The 14,637-nt window shown below is 38.6% G+C and overlaps 1 protein-coding gene across 8 annotated transcripts in view; it reads right to left on the bottom strand.

Annotated features, from left to right (window-relative positions):
* The window catches only part of CHRM3 (cholinergic receptor muscarinic 3), a 532,253-nt gene that overhangs the window by 357,440 nt on the left and 160,176 nt on the right, over positions 1 to 14,637 (bottom strand). The window lies entirely within an intron of this gene.

Consider the following 14,637-nt stretch of genomic DNA (forward strand, 5'->3'; position numbering starts at 1 on the left):
TTGTAAAACTTAGTCAATATTTTTGGTAAACATAAAATATGAAATGTAATATACAAAATCTTAAAATATACACAAACTTTTCTTGTACAAGAAACTGCAAAGCCACAAGACACAAATTCATGAATGTATTTACCATAATTGCACACACAGATGGGGCTAAAAATGACTGGAAGGTGCCAAAAGACCTAGCTGGCCTCCCATAGAGACAATCATCTGTGTGATAGGACTTCAGGGGTACGCAGGAGCATACATCTTACAAAAAAAAACAACAAAACAAAACTCATTTCCTTGGTCCACTGCAGGCATTTAAAACCTAACCATTAGTGTTCTGTTCCTCAGGCTTATAGCATTGACTGTTACAAAAATGCACATACCCTTGGGAAGAATGACACAATAAGCCCTCTCAGATATTAATGTCTTCACACCAATATGTCTGTCATTTCCTTCAGGAACCAGGTTTTGTTAGAAGCTAATGATTCTCACGAGGGATCGGAATGCCTGTGATGGTCACTTTAAGGGAACGCAAACAAAAGAAGAAGTGAGGATACTGCAAAGAGGACTTGACTCCTTCAAGATAATGCACGGCTTGGGCATATGTGACATAGCAACCAACACATAAATCCGACAGGAAATAAGATGAGGAAAAAATTTAGGATATTACATTCAAATGTGACCAATTTTCTGCAGAATTTTACAATGGAATAGGTACGAATGCAAAATTAGGAAGCAGTTCATACTCAGAAGCAATCATTCTGAAACCTAAGTGCACGTTTTAACGGTTGTAAGGATTTATATGACTGATCATTCTGGAACGGCAAGGAAGGCGAGGGGATGACGCACGGTGTGCACGGTGTCGTGCGAACACGTGCTGTTTGGGCCCCCGTGCAGGAGAAGATCACGTGTCAATCCCAACCAAGCCGGCCATCCTCATCGCCGGTGAAGAACTGCATTCATTATGAATTTTCTCTGACCAGCTTATTGTCCATTATGTTTTTCAAAATGTATTTGAAGAAATAGAAATGAGAAATATATTTCTCATTTTGAAATCACAAGGACAAGGGTCATAGCATAACTTTATCAGTGAATAAACACCAAAAGAAAGAAAGAAAAGAAAGAGAGGAGGGGAAGGAAGGAAAGAGGGAAGGAAGGAGGGAAGGGAGGGAGGGAGGAAAGGTTAGACCAGAATAACCCCTAGTCAGAGACCCATTAGAAGCCTCTGGATCCTAGTCAGAGATCCATCAGAAGTCCTTTACACATTTTAGAGGAGCAATTACAAACAGATGAAGTTTCTACTATTTCACTTTCAACTTAAAGACTTCAAATGGTCTTGAAAATTCTCAACTGTTTTTGATCATTATTTTGCCTTTGGAAATGTTTTTTATATGGAGAAGTAAGTAGTCAAGCTTTACAGCTAAAATCTCTGTGTGTTTAATCTTTACAGAGGATTGGGCTTGTGCATGTTTGCGTGCACAATGTGTGTTTTTCTGAGTGACACATAAGGAGCCGTGGGTCTCTTTGCTGTGATAAAACACCTGTAGGCCATGGTAACTGCAGAAATGGTGAACTTCCATATGTCCTCATCATGAACCAAACTGCTCACGAGTTACTCCTCTATACCTCGCTTAAAAATAGAAGCCGTTCTAATATTCTCTGAGGCCACTTTCTGAATAATCACAAGCACATCCTATAACCACTATAATTTCATTTACAAATGCTATTAACTGTGACCCTGAGAGGAAGGGCATGGAGCGGGGAGAGGTCTAGCCTCACAAGATGAATAGAAACAAGAAGTGGTACATGCACACAATGGGATATTAATTGGTCTTAGAAAGGATATTCTTGACACAGCCTACAACATGGATGGTCATTAAGGACATTAGCTAAGTAAAAATAAGCCAGTCACCAAGAAGACAGAGACAGAATAAGACAAAAAAGGCAAAAAGTCTGATTCCACTCATAGGAGGCACCTAGAGTAGTCAAATTCATAGAGATAGAAAGCCAAGCGATGGCTGCCAGTGGCTGGGAGGAGGAAGGGACGGGAAGTTAGTGTTTAATGAGGAGAGTTTGTTTTGCAAGATGAAAAAGTTCTGGAGATTCACTGCACTTAACAATGTGAATATACTTAACACAACTGAACTGTATACTTAGAAATGGTTAAGATGGTAAATTTAATGCCATGTGTTTTTTTTTTGCCACAATAAAAAAATAATTAAATATGTGTGTGTGTGTTCAAAATATTAAAATTGTACACAGCCCAGGGAAGGGCACGCATGCACATGTTCAGACCCAGCTTGTCATCACATAGCTGTACTGCTCAAGTCCTGACGGATGGCTGCATATGGCCGTAACTGACCAGAGATGACACCTTCCTGGCTCTGATATCCCATAGATTTCCCAACCTCTAGAAGGGAATCTTATTTTAGCAGAGAATCTAAAGGACTGGCTTGACCTAGGGGAAAACATGAACCCCTTTGCCAGATACCACGAAACATCCAGGACTTTCAGCCCACACCTATCTCTGGTGACAGAGATGTAAATCAGGAGCCAGAACTGACTCTGTGTCCTGGGCGTGATGTCAGGCTGATCTTCACTCTTAAAGGTGTTCTACTTTCTCTGGAAAGTGAGAAGTGGTGAGATGCAACCAATTCAAAACACAGTAAGTCAAAAAGTACTCTGGTTCCTCCTTGGAGATTCTTGTAAGATATTAGGAATAAAATAATGGGAGCTATTTTGGTTGTCCCTGGGCTTTCCTAGGACTTGGAGTTTCTCTCTCTGCATTTATGATAGACTGATGACCTTGGTTAACCAGAAGTGTATGAAATACACCCCCCAAAAATCTTAAGGCTACTCAGCAAAAAGAGGAACCATCACCACCTTCTGTTCTACTTTACTCAGAGAATTTTAAGGGCCGAGTGCTAATAAATACGAGGAATCTTTCTTTAAAATCTATTGTCCTAAAGGAGAAACTTCACCACAAAAGTAATATCCCAGCTGGAAAACAAAAAACTCCTTAACTTAAATCCTTCAATTCTTATTTTAGGACACACGAAGTTTAAAGAGTTTCATTACACTGACGTATTTATTTTACATAAGAATCAAGGCATAGTTTCTGCCACTATAAAATCAGCATTTTAAAATTCTGGAATGGCGTCTTCTGTTCTATGGGTAATATTAGGGTCAAATCATTGGTTGGTTAAGATGAATACTTCAATCCAATAAATATTTTTTGAATACCAAATATATGCTGGGCATTGTTCATCTAGGTGATGCTGATGATGGTAATAATAATACAGATGAAAATCATTGCCATTATTGAATATAAATTATGGCAGAGGAAATAAGACAATAAGCAATAAATCCAATAAAAAGTAAATTATATACAACATCAGAAAGTGATAAGAACATGGCAAAAATGAATAAGTAGAGTAAGCCCGGAGTGATGGGAAATGCCTAGGGTTCAGTGGGGAGCAAGGAAGGGCAGCTGGCTCTGTTACAGAGGGCAGTCCAGGTAGGCCTGGTAAAGGAAGTGAGATCTCATTGAAGACTTGAAGGAAGTGAAGGGCTTGTCCTAGTGCATCTGGGAGCTGAGGGCTCCAGGCCACAGTGGCAGCATGTGTGGCAGGTATGAGGACCAGCAAGGATGATGGGCTGGAGAGGAGTGAATAGCAGAAGTAGGAGAGGCGGCTTGACAGCACATGGACACTCAAACCACGCTGAGCTTCAGGACTGTGCGAGGCCTCTAGCTTTGACACTGCGTGAAATGGGGAGCCCTGGTAGGGATATGGCAGAAAGGCAGTACGCTCTGGTGTATATTTTACAAGGGCCACTGTGGCTGCTCTGCTAAGAGTAAGCGAAAATGGGGCAAGGGGTAGGCAGATCAGATATCTCTTCCCCTTAACAACAACAGTTGTGTGCAGATAAAAGAATGACTCTCGGGGGTGGTCAGGGTAAGTCAGTGTGGATTGCTTGTAGGTGTGATGCCATCAAGGCTGTCTTGGTACAGTGCGAAGAGCACTAGATCAGGAGCCAAGAGATCAGATCCACCCTCTACCACTAGCTGCATAACTGACTAGGAGTCTCTCTAGGGCATGATGGTGACCTCGTGTGAAAGACAAGGTCCAGGATGATAAAGCTATGGGGATAGAATTATATGAAAACTGTGGGCCAGAAACGAAAGACTTAAAAGAAATACAAGACTAATAGAGCTAGAAAATGGGGATTTCAGCTCAGAGAAATGATCTGAACAAAACTCAGAAGAGAACAGGACAATTGTAAAGAGATTTGACCGGGGAACCTGAGGGTCACCTAAAGGAGATCTTGGCCAAAATGGCTACTACCAGCAAGAGAGCTGAAGGGGATGAAAAGCATGGTTTATGGGGACCTATGCTGCATTGTTATGCAGTATTATGTACATTCGTACAAGTTCTTTAATACAGGTTATGTGCATTTAATACAATTTTGTTCTTTACCCTATGTAGTGAAATCATTAAAGAACTTTAGCGATCACCTTGGGAAGAATATAGCTTGGAGAAGAGAATTTCCTGGGACATGCCAGGGAACCAGGGCCAAATTCTGGCCCTGAGATGTATCCATGTTAAATTGATCAAAGAAACTTCCTACAGAGAACCTCTTCTTGTGTATCAAGATAATATTGCTCAGCATCTTCATCTCCTTGACCTTCATCACCTAGAGGGCACTGTCAAACTGCCTGCTTAGCTAATCAGCACAGCACTGGAAGTGGAGAGCCAGAGATCAGAGATGAAAAGGGAAGGTGATGGCTAAAGGGGGGAAAAAACTGGCTCTGAATAGCAGTAGGAGAAAGGATGCTGGAAAAGAAGATGAACGTTGTAATGGAAAGGCGTAGGGAATGGAAGAAAAGATATAAGGGCTTTGTGCTCTATGTCTTCCATATATATATATATATCTATATATATAGATATCTATATATATAGATATCTATATATATATACACACACACACACACACACACATATATATGGTGTATACTCTATACGGTAGTTCAAGGATCAGGTATGCCAAAGAACCCCTGGAAGCTTGGGTGAAATGGGAGAGAATACAATACCTATTCAGTGAAGCAGAAGGTAAGAATGTTTTAGAGAAGAATGAGTATTGGGCTTGAAAGCCAAATTCAAAAGAGGGTTATAAATAATCACAAGCAAGAGAAGGCTATATATCAAGTATACAGGCTTATTTTTCTCTCTCTTTACTTTGAAATGTTTTGTGGAATCCTTAATAACATGACTTTGTTTGTTCTCTGAAATAAACCAATCACTTTGAAAGAAACTTGAAACAATGGCTATGTATATATAATACATGTACCAGATCACATAACTTAATTATTTGACCAGGGGAACATCGTTGCATCAAAATGATGTATGAAATCCAGTAATTCTTGAGAACAAAGATTTGACATATTAAGTACCTTATGGAAACAGAAGCCATCATTTAAATAAAATGGTTTAAAAGAGCAGTGGAGACAAATACAAATTTATGAAGTTGCTCATTGCTGATGATTATTCTTTATGATGAATACTGGCTGGAAAACATGTGCATTATCCTGATGCCAGTTTATACTGAATTAGGAAACCTCATCCAACATGACCCCCCATCAATATCAGAATTCTAGCAGTAATTTACTGACATACAGCCTAGAAATAACTAAATCTTCTCATTTTCAGACCAGAAAATCAGCAGTATCTGTTATCCACATAAGTGCCTGAAAAAGAGGACTGAATTTGTGAAAAAGTGATCCATTGAAATCTCTTCTCCACCTCATCAAGGTGGCCCAGGAATTCTTCAGCAGTCACTATGGAAACCCCCCCAGGCTCAAAAATCATTCTGGGTAAAGGAATACTTGCCCCAGCTCCTGCATCTGTAATCCTGTGCACATGTGTAAGTCCTAGTTGGCAACTCATAGGAGTTGCTAAATTAGCTAATAATGCAGCTTTAGGTCAAATCCAATTTAAAATGGGGAGCACTGCAACTTTCCCATAGGATGCTTGTAAAGGTAATTTAGACATTATATGTACATTACTTAGCATGGCATCTGACACATGGTGAGACAGGACATACTGGCTGAGCTTTTATTCTTGGGAAAAGAAGTCAAGGAAGTCAGCCCTGCTCCAATGCACTGACCAGCATCAAGAGGTTGAATCCGAGTGGGAAGAAAGAGGCAAATGCCCAATGCCCACGTATCTATTTGCATTTACAAATTAGTACAATGAATACTTTTAAGAGAAAAGGAGCTGGAGCTTTGACCATTTCCACTTGGGGTTGGGCACATGAGGGACCTTGCTGATGGGCTGCAATTGCCCTGACAGAGCAGGAGAGAGTAATGAAGTGTGGGACAGAGATCACTGAGAGTAAAAGAAGTCCAAAGCAGTGTGTGACACTGCACAAAGCTGGAGGGGCCACAGGGAAGGTTACCGTGGGAACAAGGGTCAAAAAGGATCACTAGGAGATCTGTATCGTTAAAACTCTTGAAGCCTTTATCTGTCATTTCACCTACTAAACTCTGCTTACCATTTAAAAAAAACAATCCTGTGATGTATGCACTTTTATATCCACAGAGCAAATTAAAGCTTACAAAATGAAGCAACTTTCTTATTGTTGTGTAGCTAACAGATGACAAGATTATTATATTTACATACATAGGTATGCACATGCATCACATATATATTTAAATATTAGAGATAATACGACTGTAACTATTAGACCAACGTATTCCACTTTTTCTCCTTTAATTATGTTCCAGTGCAGCCTTTCCCTTTCTGGACACAAAATGGAAAGAAACTGACTGTCTAATCTAGCGGGAGACATGAGAGCCAGGCATGATACACAGAGAAAAGACTGGATGAATTCCAGTCTCTCTCCTTTAATTTCTCAAGAGCTAAGCAGGGGCAGTTGCAGATGTCCCAGTGGGTAGAGACCATGCCCCTATTCTCCCTCTGGGACTAATTATTAGGCTTGTATCCAGAAGAAGAAGCATATCATCCAGGAAAAGCTGCCCCTGTGCGGGTCCTGGGCTTCTGCTCTTCTCCAGGACCCACACAAGGGTGAGAGGTAGGTGTTCTCTACTTTGCCCTTCTTTCTGCACTGTCCACGGGATGGGAGGGTGGGTTAAGGAAGAGAGAAGAAAGCACGCCCATCAGGGCTTTTGTCTCACTTCCCTACCTTGGACTCAGGCAAGAGGCTGCCCACACAAGCCTGGGGTACGGCCACGAGAAAGGGAACGTGGCTGTCCTGCAGGACTGAGCACGGGAGACCATGCAAGTTCCATTTCCCGGCCTCCCCCTGTTCACGCGAGGTGCAGATGGGCTCGGAAGCAGCTGAGAGGCTGCCTGCAGACCAGGGCAGGTCATCAGAGCAAGGGGAAGGGGCTACTGAGTGCCAGCCCAGTTGGAGCCCAATGGGATAAAGTGAAGACCCCATGGGGGCCTAGAGAGAACCCACCAGCGGGTGCCATGGAGAGGGGAGAGTCAGGCAGGGAAAGCCACCAGGCTCGGTGCCAAAACAGAGCAGCCTCTGTATTTCCACTAATCCATGTTTCATCCTTACATGCCAACAGGGCAAGCAAACCGGAGGTAAGGGGGGCAGCATCCTGGAGCCCAATGGAGACAGCCAGAGGGCTCTGGTCCCCAGTGACATGCATCACATCCTCTACGATATAATGGAAGCCACACACTCACCTCCACTCACAGAAGCAATCTTCACCTGTGGGGGTGGTAGGTGGCCTGAGGCTGATCATTTCCATCAGAGAATGCACAGTATCTAAGGCACTGTTTAAATTATTGCTTCACAATAAATTCTGAAAGTGTTTTAACCAGTAGTTTACAGTTACCATAGAGGGAATGAATTTTATCTGCATATCTGTGTTGTAGAGAGATTGAAAATCTTGACTATATCATAAAGAATTCTTTTTTTAAACTAGCATGTACATAAAGAGAGCTTATCAGTTTTAATGAGGTCATAGATAGCTTAAGTAGCCCCTAACAGTAATTCTTAAATATTTCTTTGATGGGATGGTTACAACTTTGTTTACTGTTGAGAAGGGCCAATTCTTTGCTAAAATTTCAGCAAAGAATTAAATTTAACTTTCTGAGATACTTATGAAATAAATGATTACTCCATCCAATCATTCTAATACAATGATGCTTTTCTTAGAATAAGGTCTTCTAGTCATTCTGGAATAAAGATCTTGAGCTAGTTAATTTAACTCTATACAAATGTGGTACATTTCTGCAAAGAATTTTTAGTCTATCATTGAGAATACACTTGTACCCAGACACATTATATGTATTTGTGATTAATGAAAGGAATCATATTTGTTTACCTGGAGAAAGCTGTACTTTGTGGGTCACCCTTCATCTTGGGGCCACTGCTCTGCTACTGGACCTACTGTTCCATAGGCTAAGAGCCTGGCAGTCCTGATGAGCTTAAAACTCAATACTGAATTACAAACATTTGACCTCACAGAGAGCAAGGAATCTTCCTCAAAGTTCCCTTCCAATCTACATTCCTAGGAGAAATCTTCAAGTCCCAACGGGAATCAATTATGATGTCTCATCATATTTGACAGCAATTTAGGATAGAAAGTAAATAATTAGCCTGGATCCAAAGAATTCTTCAAAGGTAATAAACATATACAGAAGAACCTGAATCAAAGGGAACGGAAATTAGGCATCTAAGTAAAGATGAATAACTTGGATACAAAAGATATAATGTGTTTTAATAACTACAGACTCCCTTTCCATTAGCAGGTACAACTGCTGCCACTTAAGCAACTAATATGTCTTTTCTACCTCTTATTACTATGATAAATTGCTAGTGGAATGCACTGCAAAGTGAGTAATGTCTTGCTGGACACTGGTAATTCACTTAAACTGATTAACATAATAACAGACACAATGACATAATCTCCGGATTCACATTAATATCTATAGCTTAGCTTGCTCTTGGGGATTTGCAGCTGAATCAAAATTAAGGATGCTTGAAATGAAAACAGTGTCTTACCTATGTGGTGTTTTGTGTTTTTTTTAACATCTTTATTGGAGTATAATTGCTTTACAGTGTTGGGTTAGTTTCTACTGTATAACAAAGTGAATCAGCTATATGCATATGTATATCCCCATATGCCCTCCCTCTTGCATCTCCCTCCCACCCTCCCTATCCTACCCCTTTAGGTGGTCACAAAGCACCAAGCTGATCTCCCTGTGCCATGCAGCTGCTTCCCACTAGCTATCTATTTTACATTTGGTAGTGTATATATGTCAATGCTACTCTCTCACTTTGTCCCAGTTTACCCTTCCCCCTCCCTGTGTCCTCAAGTCCATTCTCTAAAGACCCATGTGGTGTTTTAACATATATCATTTTCTCAGTTGGACATGCTATAATACAAAGCCAGGTCAGAGTTTGTTATCTTATCTTCTTAATTTTGTTAACCATGATAACAAATTGCCTGAATATGAGGAAAATTATCACCAGAAAACAAAACAAAAACAAGAGAGTTATTCACCTGACTGTGGAAATTTAAAAACACCTAATAGCAAGTATTCCAATCTATTTCCAGTAAACATCATGAGGAACATTTAGGCAAGAAATTCTTTTTAGGAATTTAGACATTTAGGCAAATCATTTAAGCAAGGTTTCTTTACAAGAAACCTTGTAAAAAAATTTTATAGTAAATTAAATCACTTTTTACTGAAACATTTAAAACTTGATTTCTACAGCACTTAGTTGGCACAGAACAATAGATAGCTTTATAGCATGACCTCAGTAATTGAGAGCAGATTAAATATTTGGGGTGAAAAGTAATTTGGATACAAAGATATTTTCACCCCAAACACCTTCCACCTTGCACTATTTACAGTATGGTAGCTTTCATTAGTTTTAGTTAACTAAAAGCTCTAGTTAACACCAACATTCTAATATATTCCCAAACTGCATCAGATGTAAAGCTACTAGAAAATAGAAAACTACATGTTGCAGCATTCAGTAGGATGAATAATGCCCCCCAAAGATATCTTAATCCCTGGATTAGGATGAAATCCCTAATCTCTGGAATCTGTAAATGTTACCTTATTTGGAAAAAGGGTCTTTGCCAGTGTGATTAAGGATCCTGAAATAAGCAGATTTTCCTGGATTATCTAGGTGGGCCCTAAATGTATTATTTGTATAAGAAGAAGGCAAAGGGAGATTTGACCCATACAGAGGAGGAGGTGATGTGAAGATGGGGACAGAGATAGTAGTGTTATGGCCACAAACCAAGGAATAAAGGCAGTCACCAGCAGCTGTAAGAGTCGGGGAACAGATTCTTCCCTATAATTTTCAGGGGGAGTGAGACCCTGTCAACATCTTGATTTTGGACTTCTGTCCTCCACAGCTGTGAGAGAATAAATTTCTATTGTTTAAGCCACAAAGATTTTGTTTTGTTCTGCTTTTTAGTAGTGGCAATAGAAAACTAATACACAGCATTTGATTTTTGCTCCTCTCAACCCAAATAAAATTTAGAATCAAGGAGATCCTTATACTAAGACGTGTGTATCATTTAAAAAGTGTCATAACATATTTTTTGCCTAGCTGTGTCTTCTCAATGACCCTAGAACAAGAAAAAGGCAAAACTTCCAATGAACATGTATTTCTGTTAAAAATATAGTTAGTTGCAGTGGCTAACCACTGCAATAGCTATTTTAGGAAATATGATTCTATTGGCAACCATGAGAACAGAAAATGGTTTTAAATATTTAGGTAATATTTTGCATGGAATAAAGAATTAATTTCTCTGTTTCACTATGGAAAATGGAAAGCAAAGTAAACCTTTTGTGTGTGTGTGTGTGATGAAAACACTTAAGATCTACTCTCTTAGCAAATTTTAAATATGCAATAAAATATTACCGAATGCTGTACATTAGACCCTCAGAACATATTCAATCTTATAACTGAATTATTTGTACTCTTTGACAAACATCTCTGCATTTCCCCCACCCTCTAGCCCCTGTAATAGAAATCTCTTTCTTTATGGGGTCTTTATAAAGAGATTACATTTAAATTTCTTGGGATGATTTTAAAAAGTAATAATAATAGTCCTACTTACAGGGAATTAGTTCCATTAAAATATTTTTCCAGGTTTCCTCTAGATATGTTTTTTTTTTTCTTTCAATTGAACATTCTTTATTCTTTGGGCCATAGAAATGTGACTTTTCTGAATACTTAATGGAAATCAATTTTTTATTTTACATTAAGGCTATTGAACCACATAACAAATATGCTTTCCTTTTAACTGATGGTAGACTAGTTTGCTTTCCTACATTAATTTTTTTAATAGATCTTTATTGGAGTATAATTCCTTCACAATACTGTGTTAGTTTCTGTTGTGTAACAAAGCGAATCAGCCATATGCATACACATGTCTCCATATCCCCTCCCCCTTGAGCCCCCCTCCCATCGTCTCTATCCCACCCCTCTAGAAGAAGTAAAACTGTCACTGTTTGCAGATGACATTATACTATACATAGAGAATCCTAAAGATGCTACCAGAAAACTACTAGAGTTAATCAATGAATCTGGTAGAGTAGCAGGGTAGAAAATTAATGCACAGAAATCTCTTGCATTCCTATACACCAACAACGAAAAATCAGAAAGAGAAATTAAGGAAACACTCCCATTTACCACTGCAACAAAAAGAATAAAATACCTAGGAATAAACTTGCCTAAGGAGGCGAAAGACTTGTACTCAGAAAACTATAAAACACTGATGAAAGAAATCAAAGATGACATAAACAGATGGAGAAATATACCATGTTCTTGGATTGGAAGAATCAATATTGTGAAAATGACTATACTACCCAAAGCAATCTACAGATTCAATGTAATCCCTATCAAACTACCAATGACATTCTTCACAGAATTAGAACAAAAAATCTTTCAGTTCCTATGGAAACACAAAAGACCCCGAATAGTGAAAGCAATCTTGAGACAGAAAAACGGAGTTGGAGGAATCAGGCTCCCTGACTTCAAACTATATCACAAAACTACAGTAACCAAGACAGTATGGTACTGGCACAAAAACAGAAATATAGATCAACGGTACAGGATAGAATGCCCAGAGATAAACCCATGCATATATGGGCACCTAATTTACGACAAAGGAGGCAAGAACATACAATGGAGAAAAGACAGCATCTTCAATAAATGGTGCTGGGAAAACTGGACGCTACATGTAAAAGAATGAAATTAGAACACTACCTAACACCATACAGAAAAATAAACTCCAAATGGATTAAAGACTTAAATGTAAAACCAGACACTATAAAACTTCTAGAGGAAAACATAGGAAAAACACTCTTAGACATAAACCACAGCAAGATCTTTTGTGACCCACCTCCTAGAGTAACAGAAATAAAAACAGAAATAAACAAATGGGACCTAATGAAACTTAAAAGCTTTTGCACAGCAAAGGAAACCATAAACAAGACAAAAATACAACCCTCAGAATGGGAGAAAATATTTGCAAATGAAACAACAGACAAAGGATTAATCTCCAAAATATACAAACAGCTCATGGAGCTCAATACCAAGAAAACGAACAATCCAGTTAAAAAATGGGTGGAAGACCTAAATAGACATTTCACCAAGGAAGACATACAGATGGCCAAGAGGCACATGAAAAGATGCTCAACATCACTAATTATTAGAGAAATGCAAATCAAAACTACAATGAGATAGCACCTCACACCGGTCAGAATGGCCATTATCAAAAAAGCTAGAAACAATAAATGCTGGAAAGGGTGTGGTGAAAAGGGAACCCTCCTACACTGTTGGTGGGAGTGTAAATTGATATAACCAGTATGGAAAACAGTATGGAGGTTCCTTAAAAAACTAAAAATAGAAGTACCATATGACCCAGCAATCCCACTACTGGGCATATACCTGGAGAAACCATAATTCAAAAAGAGACATGCACCACAATGTTCACTGCAGAACTATTTACCATAGCCAGGATATTAAACCAACCTAAATGTCCATCGACAGATGAATGGATAAAGAAGATGTGGCACATGTATACAATGGAATATTATTCAGCCATAAAAAGAAACGAAATTGAGTTATTTGTAGTGAGGTGGATAGACCCAGAGTCTGTCATACAGAGTGAAGTAAGTCAGAAAGAGAAAAACAAATACCGTATGCTAACACATATATATGGAATCTAAAAAAAAAAAAAAAATGGTACTGATGAACCTAGTTTCAGGGCAGGAATAAAGAGGTAGACATAGAGAATGGACTTGAAGACATGGGGTGGGAGGGCGAAGCTGGGGTGAAGTGAAAGTAGCATCGACATACATACACTACCGAATGTAAAATAGTTGGCTGGTGGGAAGCAGCAGCATAGCACAGAGAGATCGGCTCGGTGTTTTGCAATGACCTAGATATGTTTTTACAGCATGTGATCTACCTATGTTTCCTTTGTCTATTCTAATTCTTGTATCTTTGGGGATTTTTAACTACTTTTTATACCAGTCCTTCTATTTCCTTATTTGGAACAATTAAGTGTTGTTTTATAAAATGTTACTCATATTCTACTTTACATTAGGTCTCTGGATAATTTTTTCAATGTTTAGTTAATCTTCATTGTTCTGTAAAACCAATTCTAAGTGTTGAGTTCAATACAGTGTACTTTTTATGAATGACATAAGCCGAAATTTGTTTCCTCTTTATTCTATTTGAAGTTCTTCATTCTAGAATCATTTCTAAGTAACCAAGGTTAGAAATATATGTATTACCTCATTAAAGAGTTCCTGACATGGCTAAGCACTGAGCTTCTAAAAATCACTTTTTGCTATTAAATGTTTACAGAAATCTGTGACCGGAATGTCAGCGTGCTTTTTGAACCATTTCCTGCTCTTGTTCCAGTGCTCATGAAAAAGAGGAATGCTTTAGATAAACCAGCTGCTGGATTTCCTACAATAGTAAATTATTCTAACACTCCTATTTGAGGTGATCCTGCCACAGCTTTTTCTCCAGCAGGATTTCCTCATTTTTCACAACTATTTGTTTCCACTTTAAATTAGCTTCCTACAAACAGCCTCTTGTCAAATGCACACAGTTACCATAAATAAAGAGACTCTCCAATTCACCACACCCATCTCCCTTTAATTACAAAGTCACAAAACACAACATTTTCACTGACACTTTGCCTCCGTGTCTTAAAACAGATCACTGCTATAGTATAAAAAAAATCAAAATTCTAGGAACCCATTTGGAATTCTTCATGATTATTGAGTTACTACACTGTTAAATGCTTTGGATTAAAAAATAGCAATAATGAAAAGTCATTCAAATATCTGGGGAACTAATATAAAAGTAATTCAGATTTATTTCTAGTTTTTTAGCTTAAGCCATTCTTATCTTTTTTACCTTTCCTATTTTCCCCAATATTGATTATTTTAATGACATTCTGATGACTCTGTATTAAGTTAGCTATCTGAGAAACTAACAGTTTGATGCATGCTCACCTTCCTGATTTGAGGTAAGCTATGTCTGTGATGATCTACTTATTCTTGGAAACAAATAAACATTCATAATTTTGATTATATAAACTGAAAGAGAGAACTTGCACCT

Source organism: Balaenoptera physalus (assembly GCF_965194825.1).
Source record: "Balaenoptera physalus genome assembly, chromosome: 14".
In the NCBI taxonomy this organism is placed as follows: domain Eukaryota; kingdom Metazoa; phylum Chordata; class Mammalia; order Artiodactyla; family Balaenopteridae; genus Balaenoptera; species Balaenoptera physalus.